The sequence below is a fragment of the Trifolium pratense genome, linkage group LG4 (assembly GCF_020283565.1).
Source record: "Trifolium pratense cultivar HEN17-A07 linkage group LG4, ARS_RC_1.1, whole genome shotgun sequence".
NCBI lineage: Eukaryota > Viridiplantae > Streptophyta > Magnoliopsida > Fabales > Fabaceae > Trifolium > Trifolium pratense.
In genome coordinates this window covers 50,568,998-50,585,098 of record NC_060062.1, presented here as the reverse complement: position 1 = coordinate 50,585,098, position 16,101 = coordinate 50,568,998, and the positions used below count along the sequence as shown (strand labels likewise).

General features: G+C 37.8%; 1 long non-coding RNA gene and 1 pseudogene across 1 annotated transcript; one reads left to right on the top strand and one right to left on the bottom strand.

The window, feature by feature from the left end:
- Positions 1-2,048: 2,048 nt before the first annotated feature.
- On the bottom strand, positions 2,049-3,847 carry LOC123882405. The gene is made up of 3 exons (XR_006799804.1): positions 3,462-3,847; positions 2,318-2,457; positions 2,049-2,123 (listed from the first exon to the last, which is right to left on the bottom strand). It is a non-coding gene; the product is annotated as an uncharacterized LOC123882405 (long non-coding RNA).
- Positions 3,848-7,742: 3,895 nt separating this feature from the next.
- Positions 7,743-14,142, top strand: LOC123922846 (annotated as a pseudogene).
- Positions 14,143-16,101: the final 1,959 nt, after the last annotated feature.

The window sequence follows — 16,101 nt, the reverse complement described above, 5'->3', positions numbered from 1 at the left end:
ATATTTTCCTTTATATATTAATTAAAAAAATATGGTCAGAATATGTAATGTGAATAACGTTTTTTTTTTTTATTTTTACAATGTTGCTAGTAAGGATTGAACCTAAGACCCAAACTCCTCACCATTAAATCAAATCTAGTGGCTTGAATAACGTTCATTATCGAATCGTGACATTTATTTTAAGACGAAAGGAGTATACTATTAGAGTTTTTGGATTTCACGGTAAAAAGTGCATTGAAACGCAATAATATATATATATATATATACACACACACACATATACATACGGCTCAATCACAACGGTTCAGAATAGATGCTGAAAATATATATTATTGGTAAAAAAAATAGTAAAGTTTATCATTTTAGTTGTTTGGTAGCGACTCAAATATCAGCATAATTGAGATGTCAATTGTTTCTACTTTTTAGTGAAGTCTTTGCATAACAGTAATCTTTTATGATTTTTTCTTAATTTGTTGATAAATATATCGAATTAGTATTTAAAATGAATTTTTTTTCTAGTTAAAATTAAAATAAGGAAAATATCTACTAAACACTAGAAGAAGAAGAGGTTGAACCTCTAACCTTTAAGTAGTGTGTTTGATTTTTAAAACTCTACAAAACTATAATAGAGAGGATTTCTAACTCATCACACTAGTGCAGAAAGGGGATTCCACTACCGGCCAAATAGGGATTCCACTACTGGCCGCGGCCGGTAGTAAATACACTCGTCGTTGTAAGTCAATACTTTCCACGACGGGTCTTTTTATACCCGTCGTGGTATGTCAGGTTTCTACTGTATTATTAATTAAATTTATGAGGATTCCACTACGGGTATTTACAAATACCCGTAGTGGTATGTATGAGATTCCACTACGGGTATTTTCAATATCCGTAGTGGTATGTATAGTTTTCATTTTTTTTTTTATAGTCTGGGATTCCACTACCGGTATTTGTAAATACCGGTAGTGGTATGTGTGGTTTTAATTTTTTTTTTTTAGAATTGAGGATTCCACTACTGGTATTAACAAATACCCGTAGTGGTATGTATTGTTTCCAGTTTTTTTTTTTTAGAATCTGGGATACCACTACGGGTATTTAACAAATACCCGTAGTGGTATGTATTGTTTCCAGTTTTTTTTTTTTAGAATCTGGGATACCACTACGGGTATTTAACAAATACCCGTAGTGGTATGTATTGTTTCCAGTTTTTTTTTTTTAGAATCTGGGATACCACTACGGGTATTTACAAATACCCGTAGTGGTATGTGTGGTTTTCATTTTTTTTTTTTTAGAGTCTGGGATTCCACTACCGGTATTTGTAAATACCGGTAGTGGTATGTGTGGTTTTAATTTTTTTTTTTTAGAATTGAGGATACCACTACGGGTATTTACAAATACCCGTAGTGGTATGTATGGTTTTCACTACTGATTGTTATAAATATCAGTAGTGGTATGTTAGTTTTTTTTTTTGTTTTTTTGTTTTTTTTCGTTTTTTTTAATTCCTGTGCCTGCATATTAATATATGGCGCCCTTCCGGCGCATAAATTATACGTTCTTTTAGTAGGTAATAACGCAAAAGAAAATTGTCATAATTTCGAATATTATTTTCCACAATTCATTGTCAATTCCTAACAAGTTACACATTCAATACATTAAAATCACAAAACTTAACATTATCACTAATTATATCTATTCTAATTCCAAGCATACAGCCCCCTAATATACACAAAAATCAAAACTAGCTCTATCCAATTCCAAAACAGCAACTCAAACTACCAATTCCATGACAGTCCAAAACAGCAAGTCCAAAACAGTGGGATGCACCCGAGCCAAATTACCAATTCCATCACCTGATCTGCTTCCAAGACTCAAACTAAAGCTAATAACCAATTCCTCATCACCCTGCAGAATCTCAAATTTGACAGAAAGTGTTCAAATTTGACAGAATCTCAAATTTTCTCTTTTTTGCATAAAAATAAACAAGTGTAAACTAAAATTGCTGCAATGTATTGAATAGACCAATTTGCAAAAACAAAGTTCAAATAATGTCTGTAGAAATTCCATCACTCCATGTCTGTACTCAGTACTTAATCGATTAGCTCTCATCCAACTACGGTCCATACCTACGTTTCGAAATTTATGCATTCTAAGTTAAAGGAATGACTAGGTTGTTACTATTGCGAAACATTCTCTCGCCCTATTTTAATAAAAATTCATAGCCTATAACAGAATTTGCATATAGCAGAATTTTTACATAGTAATTTGAATTGCATCTAAGTTTATAGCTTCTATATATGTTTTGAAATAGAATCGGTACCTGTAGATGAGACCGTGATTGAACCTTCTAACTTCAAACAAAGAGGACAACACCAAAAAACAGCAACACCAGCCCCTAAACAGCAGCAGTCAACACGTAGGAGCAGCAACCACCGCCTAACACAGAAAACAGCTCCACCCCTGCAAAGCACAAGCATTGAAACCCTCAATTCATACATGATCTAAGAAAAGCATCAACCCTCAATTCATACATGATCTGGGTTGTTTTTGTACCAGAACTACATGATAACTGCTGACAGAAAAACAATTGAAAAAATAAAAAGGATTGTTATTGCTCAAACAAAAACTCTTTAAAATAGAATTAGACTAGACAAACTCCTACTCAGTGGGCTCAAGCAAACCAAATAAATACAATATTCTCTACATATAACTGCGGAAACTAATCTCTCGAAATAATGCTGAACATGTATGGAATTATGGACCAAACAGTTAGAAGATTCAATTCAAATTCTACCTACACGCCGATAGAATCAATTATGTATTAATTCTACCTAAATATAAGTCAATTATTCAACCAATAAATACCAAAAGCAGACTATTATGTGTTAAAGTGAAAAGTAACTTTACTTAAGATCACCTTTGAATTCAACTAGTGGAAGAAAAAAACACAAAACCCTCCCAAAATTGGGTCACTATCAGTAACACATAGCATCAGGAAAAAAAAACACTAACCATTTTCTTTGTCACATAACAAACATTAACATAGAAAGACCAGAAGGAAAATTATCCTTAACTTTCTTCTAATCACATGTTGTCTATTTTCTGTTTCTGCTTAATACTTTTCACTTCTTTTAACCATTGTTTAGCTAGAGATACCATAACCATAAACAACTTACTAAGAGATGAAGAACAGGAACCCAAAACACATGAAAACGAATATCCAATTTAAAACCTTCACAATTTAAAACGTGAACTTAGAATATCCAATCTTCATTCAATGCTACCAAAATGTACTGAATGAGAAAAATGCGTGTTTTTCTTACCAGCAATTAACCATAAACAGAAAAAGAATGAAAACGAATACGAATGAAAACGAATACGAATGAAAACAAGATCAACCATAAACAGAAAACGAATGAAAACGAAAACGAATGAAATTTGGGGGAAGTTTGATTTATTCATACCTTTACCGAATGAAAACGAAGAGATTTGGAGGCGATTAAGCGTTTGCAGGTTCGTCGTTCCGTCTAGGGTTTGGAGAATGAAACCGCGAATGAAATTGGGACGATTGGAGATTGGAGAGATTGGAGAATGATTGGAGAACGATTGGAGAGTGTTTGATTTGAAGAAATTGGGACGATTTGAGGAACAAATTAGGGAGAACTAGAATTGGGACGATTGGATTGGAGAGTGTGTTCTTCTTCGCGTTTGCAGAATGAGGGAAATTGGGAAGAATGAAAAATATAATTAACACTATTAGGATTCCACTACCGGTGATAAGCTAGATCGGTAGTGGAAAGTGGGAATATGAAAAAACTAATAACACTATTAGGATTCCACTACCGGTGAATCCTAGATCGGTAGTGGAAGATAATTAAAACAATTTTGCACGTAATTACGACATTGCCACCGTGTCTACTTTCCACTACGGATTTAGCAAAGCCGGTAGTGAAATCCCTTGTCTCTGAACTTTCCACTACCGTTTTCAAAATATCAGTAGTGGAATCCTTTGGTCAAATGTATTTCACTACTGGTATTCACATACCGGTAGTGGTATCTCCAAACCAAAAGTCATTTTTCTACTAGTGTCAAAACGATTTTTTTTTCAAAGTTTCATGCATTCATACTAACTTGTAGAGGAGCTGAATATATTTACTATGACAACTTTCTTTTATTTTGATTTTACTTTCTGTTTATTTATTCTCTAATTCAAAATTAATCATCCAATAGAAGCCAAGTACAATACTTATTATTATAATACAAAAGGATTATGGGCATATTTGTTATAGATTTTTTCAAAATAGATTCTTGTAGTGTTAAATAATTTTGAATAAAAAAAATTTACAAAGAAATTTTCTATAAAAGCTTCAAATGAAAATTTGGTTTGAATAGTTATTATTAAAATGTTATTTTAGGTATTTGATCATTTTTTCGAAACATTTTTTGGATATCAAAATTTCGAAAAATCATTTTATTTTGAAGCTATTTCAAATAGATTTTCATAAAAATCATTTTTGAAATACAATTTTTTCAAAAAAATATGATTTCGACTATGTTTTGATCTGCAATAATATGTGTTTATGTTATATGATGTCAAAATTAGTGTTTGAATTTAGAAAAAACGAATATAAAAAAACTTATAATATTTTAAAAAACGATTTTAGAAAATCCGTTTTCAAAAATACAAAGAAAAAATATATTTTTTAAAAGCTGAAACATGCCCTATATGATCCTCAACCTTCCATCTTTTTTATTTGTGCAATTGTGTCACTTACACAAATGACCAAAAAACTCATAACATTGGATTAGTTATAACGACCTATATTCATCCAAACTGAAATTAACACATTAGTATATCAATTCAAAATGTGAAAAGCAAATAAATTAAGAACAAGACAATGTGATAAATTAAATTAACAAAACCTTTTGTTTGATGAGCTTCTCTTATAGGCCTTACTAGCAAACATGAAATAGTAGTGAGATATTGGCACGGCTCAATCAAACCAAAAACAAACACACAAATGTGGTTATCGATCATTCGGTCTGAGTGAACCAGGCCAATATCACAATAACTACTTCAAATACATATAAACTACAATCAATATTCTATGTTTCTTTGCATCATGATGAACCATATATATATAGAGAAGAAAAGAGAAGCAAAGTAAGCACAAAGGAAGAAGAGTTTGAGTTTGAGTATGAGAATGTGTTGGATGATACTAGTATTTAAGATTTCAAAAGAAGTCCATGAATCTGAACATAGCATTTAAAACCTCGACTACCAAAGCATAAAGCTGGGACATAGCATTTAAAACCGTAATTCCCCCTACACTTCCACCTTTTTGTTTTTTCCACTTACAACCCTATACTTTTTTTCTTACTATCAAACACGAATACTTCTCACAATTATTCTTACTCCTTGATTAACTATTTTTTTTTTCTCTTTCAAATTATTACTACTAGCTAGCTGGGGCTGGAATTGATTCAGCTCGAAACTCGGCTCGAGTTCATTACGAACTACTCTCTCCGTTTCATAATATAAGGGAAAATCGGTCAAAGAAAGTTGATCTATTTGGTTAAAAATATGGACTAAATACATTAATTTTGTTTGACCAATTTTCTCTTATATTTTGGGACGGAATGAGTATTTTTTTTAGCTTAAATTCGACTCGTTTTAAGTTTACGAACAACTCGATTCGGCTCGTTAGGTAAGTGAATCACATGATTTTCTTTTGATAAAAAGTGAATCACATGATTTTAAAGTCAATTTTTTGGTCAAAATTTTAAAATTGAATTTTTAACCTTTTAAACTATTTTTTTAAAAAAAGAAAAATTAAATATTAAATTAAAATAAAATACATCACAAGATTTGGAAAATATATATATAACCGGCATAAGTATGCAAAAAATATATAAAAGCAAGAACCGAGGTACAAGATTTGGAAAGTTATATATATAACCGAGTTAGTTCATGAGCCAAACGAGTTCATTTATTTAACGAACTTAATTTTTAACTGAAGTTCAACTCATTTGGATCATAAATCATGCTCAACGAGTCAACTATCGAATCAAGCTTCAAATATTCACAAGTTGGTTCGAATTATATATTACCAGCCCTACTACTAACTCTTACATGTTCGTCTTTGTTGGTGTTGTGTCTAGTGTTATTGCATCATCTAAAATTTTAATGTACAATTCATACTTAGAATATGCAAGACTCAAATTCATAGTAGAAAGTTAAAATTAACCATTTTGTTTGTTTAGAAATTTACTTCATGAAGGGCAGAAGTGTAATAGTGGGCATGAATGATGATCGTGATACTTGTTGTGTTGGAGAAAGCACAGAAAGAGCATCTCATTGAATGAGGGAATCTCTCTCTGAAAAATACAGGCTGCAACATTAATAGGAAAGGTAGTACCCATTAAAATCTGTTTCAGAACTGTCCAAACCATTTGGCTCTCCATCTAGGGGTGGGAATAGTAGACCAACCCACAAGGGTTTATGGTTTAGGCCATGTTAAGTCCAAATTAAATAGACAATGTTAGGATTTTTCGAAAGCTTACTTTTTTTGTCCTAAAATATAAGTAAAAATGAGTTTAAAAACTTGATGTATTTGGTTAAAAATTTGGATCAGATACATCCACTTTTGTTGATCAACTTTTGCTTATATTTTGGGACGGAGAGAGTATATATTTAATTAAAAATGGTTGATCATAAAAAATATTTGGTCTACTAAACCGGGCTACTTCAATAAAAAAACAAATATTATATTTATTACAATTATTATATTAATTTTTTTTTTTGTAATTTTAAGATATTTACCTACATTAATTTTTCAAATATTTTAAGATATTATTATAAAATGAATTTAAATAAGATGTCGTATAAAATTTGATTATTTAAAATATCATGTTAGTTTGTTATTCACTCCATTGTAAACAAAAGGAAAATGATTTTTATCTCTCATCTTATGATTAGGGACGGAGGGAGTATCATTATTCATGATATAGAATTGATGTCCTTGTAGGTAGTTTTCAAATTTTCCAAGACCACCACAGTATAATAAAGCAAAATGCTAACTAATGTCCTGAAGCAATAGTTAAAGATACAAGTGAGAAAAAATAGTATAATGTTTATTGAAGATGTAAAATGATAATTTAATTGAAACAAATCAACTTTGCTAAAACCTACTTTAGGGTTTGTTTGGTTCGAAGTAGATGGAGGGGAGGGGAGGCGAGGGTAATCATGACCGGAAAATGTTTTTTTTTTATTAAATAATTTTTTTGACAGAATTAAATATTTTTTTAAAAAAAATGTTGAATTTTTTTTTATCTAAAACGTTGAATATTCCCTTGTTTAATTATTTTTCAAGAATAAAAAACATTTAAAAAAAATGATTTAATAAAAAAAACTTTTTTTGGTCAAAATTACCTCTTTACCTCCCCTCCCTCCCTTCCATCTACTTCAAACCAAACAGACCTTTAGGTAGGATGAAGAGGAGAGAATACTGTTTCTCTTGAGAGAGGATAAATAATAAGGGCCTATGTGTGGGGGGTTGACCTGTAAAACAATTCTATGAATTAAATGCATTTTGATGTTTGCTCAATATGGCAAAGCAGTATCTCTGTCGCAATATGAACTATTGTTTTACATATGCCGATGCTTCAATTTACATTTTGTGGTAGTTTGGTTGATATGGTATTTATGGGAACCATTAATAATAGCCCATAATATCAATAACTGAGTCGACTCAGTCATGAGAGTTAGAGAGAGAGGGAGGAGCGTCGTCCCTAGGGCTCATTTAGGGCGGCCGTTTCGGTCACCGCCTTCACCGGAAGCGAGGCACAAATGGGGGGGAGATCCAGCAGATGGAGGGGATTGGACTGAGGTGAGTCATCGAAGGAAGAAAGAGCTCCGACAGGCAGAAAGAAGGAATGGCAGATTACAGCATTCAACGCGATACCAGAGAAAATCGATCTCTGCAACTGGTTTCCATTCTTTTAGGGACGATCGATCACCATTCTCTGAATCATCACGCTTCGATCACGATCATTGCAGGAACCCTCGTCACAGCCACAGTCGTGATTGCTACCGAGCTCGCCGGGATTCATGGATGAAACAACGGCGGAGATCATGCTCTGTTTTTCCTAAACGCTACCGGTACCAGACGGCGGATACAACTACAGGACGGCGGCAGTACGCGGATGATCGGAGCCATCAGGAGCTTCATGTCAACTGTCAGAGGGGAGGGAATTGGCATAGGCGTGAAGCAGCTCATGAGAGAAACAATGGGAGGGAGCTTGAAGCTTTGATCAGCCGTGATGGTGTGAAAGCTCACGAGGGAGAAGGCTTAGGCTGTAACAGTGAGCATGAGAAACATAGGCTTAGGAAAAGAGATAATGATAATTTGGGAACGGAGCTCAAACGGTACGTTTCGTTTTATTTTACAAATTTTCCGTACCAATTATCAAACTTCTATCTTAGAAAAGGCTTCGAAGTATGTGGTATGCTGGAAGATGTTTTCGTTCCCAAAAAGAGAAATAGACGGGGCCAACCCTTTGGTTTTGTCAAATTCTCCAACGTGAGGGACGTTAATAAATTGTTAAGTGCGTTGAATAACGTTAATTTTGGCCAATTCTGTGTTCGCGCTAGAGTAGCCAGTTTTGACCGCTATAATTATACGGCGGGGCGAAGAAGGGAGAAAGAGTGGCCTAGTTTGTCGAAGGGTAATGATAGGCCAGCTTTGCGAGAGGATAGAGCCGAAGAAGCGCGAACAGAGAATTTAAAAGCCAATGGAGGATGTATTGAAACTATGGGAACATCGGTTCAGAAAAGAGCTGCTAGGGACGTTGACCCCGGTAGAGGAGGTTCTGGAGAATCAGGGGTTGTCCGGGTAGGAGAGGTTGTGGTCCCGTTAGGTGCACGTAAAGAGAATGTAATGTGCGATAATGACCAGGTGCAGAAAGGGGCACATACACCGAGTATTCCTGTTTTACCGGAAGTAACCGTTAAGAAGATATATTTGCCAAGCTACAAAACGGAACCTGACGATGTGGCCTGGGCGCAAAATGGTTTAGTGGCGACTATTTTTAATGGTGAGGCGGTCCCAGTTGTGCAGAGTAGAATAATGGATGCAGGTTTTAACGATGTCATTATCATCCCAATGGGGGCGGATAAGGTCTTCGTACGGAGCTCGTCAGGAATCGATGTGAAGGCAATCATCGACTCGGCTAAAGAGTTCTTTCAGATTATTTTCTCGAGCTGGATGTCCTGGGAAAGCCATGCGCAGGATTACAGAAGAGGTGCCTGGGTGCGTTTGTATGGTATCCCGCTGCAAGCCTGGAACGAGAATTTCTTCAAGTTATGCGTTCTTGATTGCGGCAGGTTCTTACGAGTGGATTATGGCTCAGTGGAAAAGGAACGCCTTGATTTTGCTCGGGTTTCGATAGCAACACCTAATTTGGAAATTGTCAACACAGTCGCGACTGTTTTGGTGGACGGTATTCAGATTGAGGTGAAAATAGTGGAGGAATGGGGTTATACTCTAGGGGAGGATAACTGTCTTTTTGAGGAAGACGACGAGTCTGTGATGTCTCACTCCGATCATGACGAGGGTCAGGGTGACCCGGAAGTTCGGCGTCATCTTGACACTATGGTTGAGAATTTAGCAAAAGGAATGGAGGCAGAAGATGACTTAGGATCTCAGGAGAATTTTGAATTATCTCATTTGCGAGGAGGCGGGGAGGGGGGGAGCAAGAATGTTGGAGAGTTTGGAGTAAATTTTCCTTCTAGGGGGGAAGAGCATGTTGTTAGAGGTACAGGATGCAACTCTGTGATTTCTCCTTTTTCGAAGGGAAGTCAGGGCAGTATATCTATTTGTTCGCCAGTTAATGGCAGTGGGTACTATGACGGTAACAAAGGGAGTGATGGGTCATTACCGACTCTATCTAATGGTAACCGTGCAAAATCTTGCCCACCAGGTGCGTCACGTTCTATGTTATCGGGGCCATGGAGTTGGGAGTGGTTGAACGACCAAAATCAAAGGGAGGCCGGGGTGATATTCTCGGCTAGGAAGTGCCCCCGCAAAAAAGAACGCAATGGTGAGGGTTCTAAGAAGAGTGGTCAGGAGGACTCTAAGCGGAGAAAAGGAGGGGGAGTTTTTCGGCACACGGTATCCAGCCTTAAAAAAGTAGCCAGAATGCCCAGTAAGGATCGCGCTGAGGCTCTAAAAGCTGTGAAAAAGGTTGAGCAACGCCGTAGAGACGGGGCAGGGGTAGTCAGGGATGGTTCGTCTTCGACGACTTCTAATGACTGGAAGCATTGGGTTGTTATGCAGGGAAATGAACATGTGGCTGTAGATGATGTTAGATCGGTTGGGGAAGCAATAGGAGTTCAGCTCAAAGGTGATACTAAGAATATGTTTAGTGTGCTTGCTCGGAAGGGTAAACCAAAGCAGATGTCGTCAGGACAGACGCAGGGAGTCGGGCGTGTTCGATGAAGATTGTCTCTTGGAATGTTAGGGGGTTGGGGGGGTTAGCAAAGAGGCAGGAGGTCCGTAAGTTGGTGGGGCATCAGCACCCCTTTTTGTTGTGTCTCCAGGAAACTAAGCTGCAATCTTGTGATGATTCTATCTGTTCGACTTTATGGGGTAATTCTTCTCACGGGTTTTCCTATCGTCCTTCGGTGGGTGCTTCGGGAGGGCTCTTAACCTTATGGGACACAGCTGAGGTGACAGTGTGGTCGTCTGAGAGCTTCGAGAATGTCTTGTGGTGCCATGGTCTTTTTGTTAGAACTGGTGAGGAGTTTTACTTAGCTAATGTTTATGCGCCCTGTGATTCCAGGGCTAAACAGGTGTTGTGGGACTCTCTGTCTGTAAAAATTCAGGCGTTGGGGAGGTCTAGGGTGTGTATTTGTGGGGATTTTAATGCTGTTAGAAGTCTGGATGAACGTCGGTCAGCCATTGTCGGGTATCGCCCTTCAGACCATATCCCTTTTAACCATTTTATTGATGATAATACCTTGGTTGATTTACCGCTGTGTGGCCGAAAGTTCACCTGGTTTAAGGGCGACGGGCGTTCCATGAGCCGGTTGGATAGATTTTTGCTGTCTGGGGAGTGGTGTTTGACTTGGCCTAATTGTACGCAAGTAGCTAGGATGAGAGGGCTCTCTGATCATTGTCCCTTGGTTTTGGTAGCAGATGAGGAAAACTGGGGACCCCGTCCCTCAAGGATGTTGAAATGCTGGAAAGATGTTCCTGGGTACCATTTGTTTGTGCGAGAAAAGTGGAATTCCTTTCAAGTTGATGGTTGGGGAGGTTTCGTGCTTAAGGAGAAACTTAAATGGATTAAGACGGCCTTGAGAGACTGGCATTCTTCTCACACTCAGAATCTGCCGAGTCGGATCGAGTCTCTAAAGGACCGGATGGCAGTGCTTGATGTGAAGGGGGGCGAGGAGGTTCTATCCGAGTCCGAGTTAGCGGAGCTTCATAGGGTTTCGTCGGAGATTCATTCTCTTTCTCGATTGAATACTAGTATTTGTTGGCAGCAGTCTCGGTCGCGGTGGCTCAAAGAAGGGGATGCTAACACCAAGTATTTCCATTCTGTCCTTGCGAGTAGGCGGAGGGGTAATGCTATCTCGTCGCTGCAGGTGGATGGTACTACTGTGGAGGGTGTGACATCCATTAGGCATGCGGTTTTTTCTCATTTTGCGAGTCACTTCAAGGCCATTAATGTGGAAAGGCCTCGGGTAGATAATCTTATTTTTAAACGGCTGGAGGTGACAGAGGTTGTAGGGTTGACCAAGCCTTTTTCTGAGGACGAGGTGAAGGCAGCTGTTTGGGACTGTGATAGTTACAAAAGCCCGGGTCCCGACGGGATTAATTTTGGTTTTATTAAGGATTTTTGGGCTGAGATGCAAGGTGATATTATGCGTTTTATCTCGGAGTTTCATCGCAATGGCAGATTGACTAAGGGTCTAAATGCCACTTTCATAGCTTTAATCCCCAAAGTTGACAGTCCCCAAAGGTTGAATGATTTTCGGCCTATCTCGCTTGTGGGCAGCCTTTATAAGATTTTGGCTAAGGTGTTAGCGAATCGTCTGCGTGTGGTGATGGGCAGCGTGATATCTGCATCCCAGACGGCTTTCGTTAAGGACCGACAGATTCTTGATGGCATCCTTGTTGCAAACGAGGTGGTGGACGAGGCCCGCAAGTCTAAGAAGGAGCTGCTTCTCTTTAAAGTCGATTTTGAGAAGGCCTATGATTCGGTTGATTGGGTTTATTTGGATGATGTTATGGGGAGAATGGGTTTTCCAACCCTTTGGAGGAAGTGGATTAAAGAATGTGTGTGTACGGCAACTGCTTCGGTTTTGGTTAACGGTAGTCCGACTGACGAGTTTCCTCTCGAGAGGGGTTTAAGGCAGGGTGATCCGTTATCTCCTTTCCTTTTTTTGCTGGCGGCAGAGGGCTTACATGTGTTGATGGAAGCCATGGTGGAGCGCAATATGTTTATGGGGTATAGTGTGGGTGAGCTTGCGCAAGTGTCGGTGTCGCATCTTCAGTTTGCTGATGATACGTTGCTGATGGGGACTAAGAGTTGGGCGAACGTCCGGGCTTTGCGGGCTGTCCTTGTATTGTTCGAGTCTTTGTCTGGTTTGCGAGTGAATTTTCATAAAAGCATGCTGGTTGGGGTTAACATCCCTGACTCTTGGTTAGGTGAGGCGGCGTCAGCTCTGTGCTGTAGAGTAGGAAAGATCCCTTTCCTTTACTTGGGTCTTCCTATTGGGGGTGATCCGAGGCGTTTATGTTTTTGGGAACCGGTTTTGGATCGTCTAAAGAATCGTTTATCGGGTTGGAGGAGCCGATTTCTCTCTATTGGTGGTCGCTTAGTTTTGCTTAAATCTGTGTTGACTTCTTTGCCTGTCTATGCTCTTTCTTTCTTTAAAGCTCCCTCAGGTACTATCTCTTCTATTGAATCTATCTTGATTAAATTTTTTTGGGGGGGAAGTGAGGATCTTAGGAAAGTGTCTTGGATTAATTGGAATACTATTTGCTTGCGTAAGGAGTATGGGGGTTTGGGGGTTAGGCAGTTGAGGGAGTTCAATCTGGCCCTGTTGGGCAAGTGGTGTTGGAGGTTGTTAGTGGATAGAGAGGGTTTATGGTTCCGAGTGTTGGCAGGACGTTACGGGGTGGAGAGAGGTAGGTTGTGCGAGGGTGGCGCGCGTGGGTCGACTTGGTGGAGGGAGTTAGCGCGTATTCGGGATGGTGGAGGTGAGGTAGGGAGAGGGTGGTTTAGAGAGTATGTTCTGAGACAGGTGGGGGATGGTTCAGATACTTTTTTCTGGACTGACCCCTGGGTGGATGGTACTTCGTTGCGGGACCGATACGGGCGGCTGTTTGACCTGGCAGAAAACAAATCGGCTACAGTGGCTGAGATGTTTATGCGTGGGTGGGGGGCAGGAGGGGAGGCGTGGGAGTGGCGGCGTCAGTTGAGGGCGTGGGAGGAGGAGATGTTGGGGGAGTGTCAGGCTTTTCTTCTTACCATCTCCTTGCAGGATCATGTTTCAGATAGGTGGCAGTGGCGGGCTGACCTGGAAGATGGTTACACGGTTCGTAGTGCTTATCAGCTTCTGACGACTCAGGATGCCGTTACTTTGGATGCTGCGTCAGGTCTTATATGGCATCGTCAGGTTCCTTTGAAGGTTTCCATTTGTGCCTGGCGACTATTACGGGACAGGTTACCTACCAAAGCAAACCTGGTTACTCGAGGGATTTTATCTACGGAGGCTCACCTTTGTACTTCTGGTTGCGGAGAGGTTGAGTCGGCTCAGCACTTGTTCCTCTCTTGCAGCTTCTTTGGCCCCCTTTGGTCTCTTGTCAGCTCCTGGATTGGCTCTTCTGTGGTGACTGCTCAGACTCTTTCAGATCACTTTGTTCGGTTTACAGACTCAGCAGGTGGTTCTCAAGCACGCCGTTCTTTTATGCAGCTCATATGGCTTGCTTGTGTTTGGGTTGTGTGGACTGAAAGAAATCATCGCTTGTTCAAGGGCTCAGCAAACACGATACATCATATGTTGGACAAGATCAAGACGTTTTCTTATAGGTGGTTGAAAGTGACGAGTTGTACTTTAGCTTTGAACTGCCATAGGTGGTGGTCTAGTCCTTTGCTCTGCTTGGGCCTTGTTTAGTTTCTTTTGGTTCCTGTTTTTTGGACTTCAGTTGTAACCTTGTTTAGTCTTTTTGGCACGTCTTGTGCTAATAGACTATTTTTATATATATATATATCTCATTTTGGCTTGTTCAAAAAAAAAATAGCCCATAATATCCATGACAAAATAAATACTACTATACTTTGCTTTAAAAAAAATACTACTAGCTCCCTCAATTTTATCATAAATGTCATATTTAAAATATTTATTTTTCTCAAATTACTTATCACTTTAAAATACTATAATATATATTATGCATAACTTTTTCAAAAAAAAATAATTCATCATTTGATTAACTTTTTTTTAGATACAAATATTTAAGTTAGTTAAGTTGTTTTAGATACAAATATTTAAGTTAGTTAAGTTGTGGATGTTGGTTAAAATTAGATCTTAAGAATAAAAAAACACTTATAAAAATATTTAAAAATCATTTATCAAAGAGGTTTTTACGCAGACAATGAAAGTTGAACATGCACACACTCTTCCAAGCTAGAGTTAAAAGTTGGTCTAGGGGTGCTTAAGGTAAGAGAGTTCAATTTATCTTTACTAGATAAATGGTGTTGAAGGTTGCTTGTAGAACTACCGTAAGGTGTTAAATTGTAAAATATGGCTTGCAAGATGGTTGAACGCCGGAAACCGATTTCCCGTTGTTTGTTTTTCCACAGTTATCACGTTGTTTTAAATTACAGTCGTCCGATCTAAATTGTATGATCAAGATTGATTTAAGTGATTTTATAATTGCATTGATCTGGATCGTCAATCAACAATCAATGGTAAGAATTCAAAATAGTGTGAAAAAGTACTGCAGCAAATCTGCATCTGTTGAATGCCAAGTGGGGGGTTTTAGGTTAAAACTTAGGAAAGTGGGTTTGGTGCAAAACACATTTTATTTATTTCTTACAAACTTTCTTAATTATCAAAATTTATTCTTTACTCTTTAGTGATTATTTCATCTCTCACATAATTGACCTATTTGCAAGGTTGTCAGAATCGGACCGGTCATCGAACCGGCGAGCTCACCGGTTCAAGGTTCAATTGGTCGGACCGGGTTTAATCGGGGTCGAACCGTTTTTAATTAAATATATATATTTTTTTTTAGTTGGTCTCAATTAAATATATATTTTAATTAATATATAAATAAAAATATATGAATAATTGCTCAATATTTCATAATTTCACACATTAAAAAGATAAAATATCACAAGTCAAAATAAAATAAAATTTATAATTCAAACCAAATGAAAAATAGATGAAAAACAAAAATCTTTCCTATTCCTACGACGTCGTTGTTTTGTTTCATTTTTTTTTAAAAAAAAAAGTTAAAACGACGTCGTTTTGCCCTATTTTTTTTAAAAAAAAATAAAAAATCTGCAAAACCGCTTGAACCGCCCGGCCGGTTCACCGGTTCGTCCCGGTTCAACCCCGATTCACATGGTTTTTTGCCGGTCGGTTTCCTATCCGTTTTTTGCTCAAAACCGAACCGTTTTCATGACCGGTTCACGGTCCGACCGGTCGGTCCGGTCCGGTTTTGATAACCTTCCCTATTTGTATAACCTATTTGTTCCAAAATTACAAACTCATTTTAATTTTTAATACAACATTAATTATTTATTTTTCAATAGTTTGCACTAATTATTAATTGTGAGTTGAGTCACACATTAGATGAAAAAAATTGATATATGTTAAAAACGTTATAAGTAACAAGATTTATAATCCTAATGTCTTAAAATTTTGGATTAAAATATTGTATCAAAATAATTTATGTGGTTGTTCAAGACTCAACGTGATGATGCCCGTATCCTCATTACCAAATTTTCATCACTCTTTTATTAATACTCCCTTCCGTCCTTTTTATAAGGAACACTTTTAAAAGATCACACGGACCAAGAAATTATATT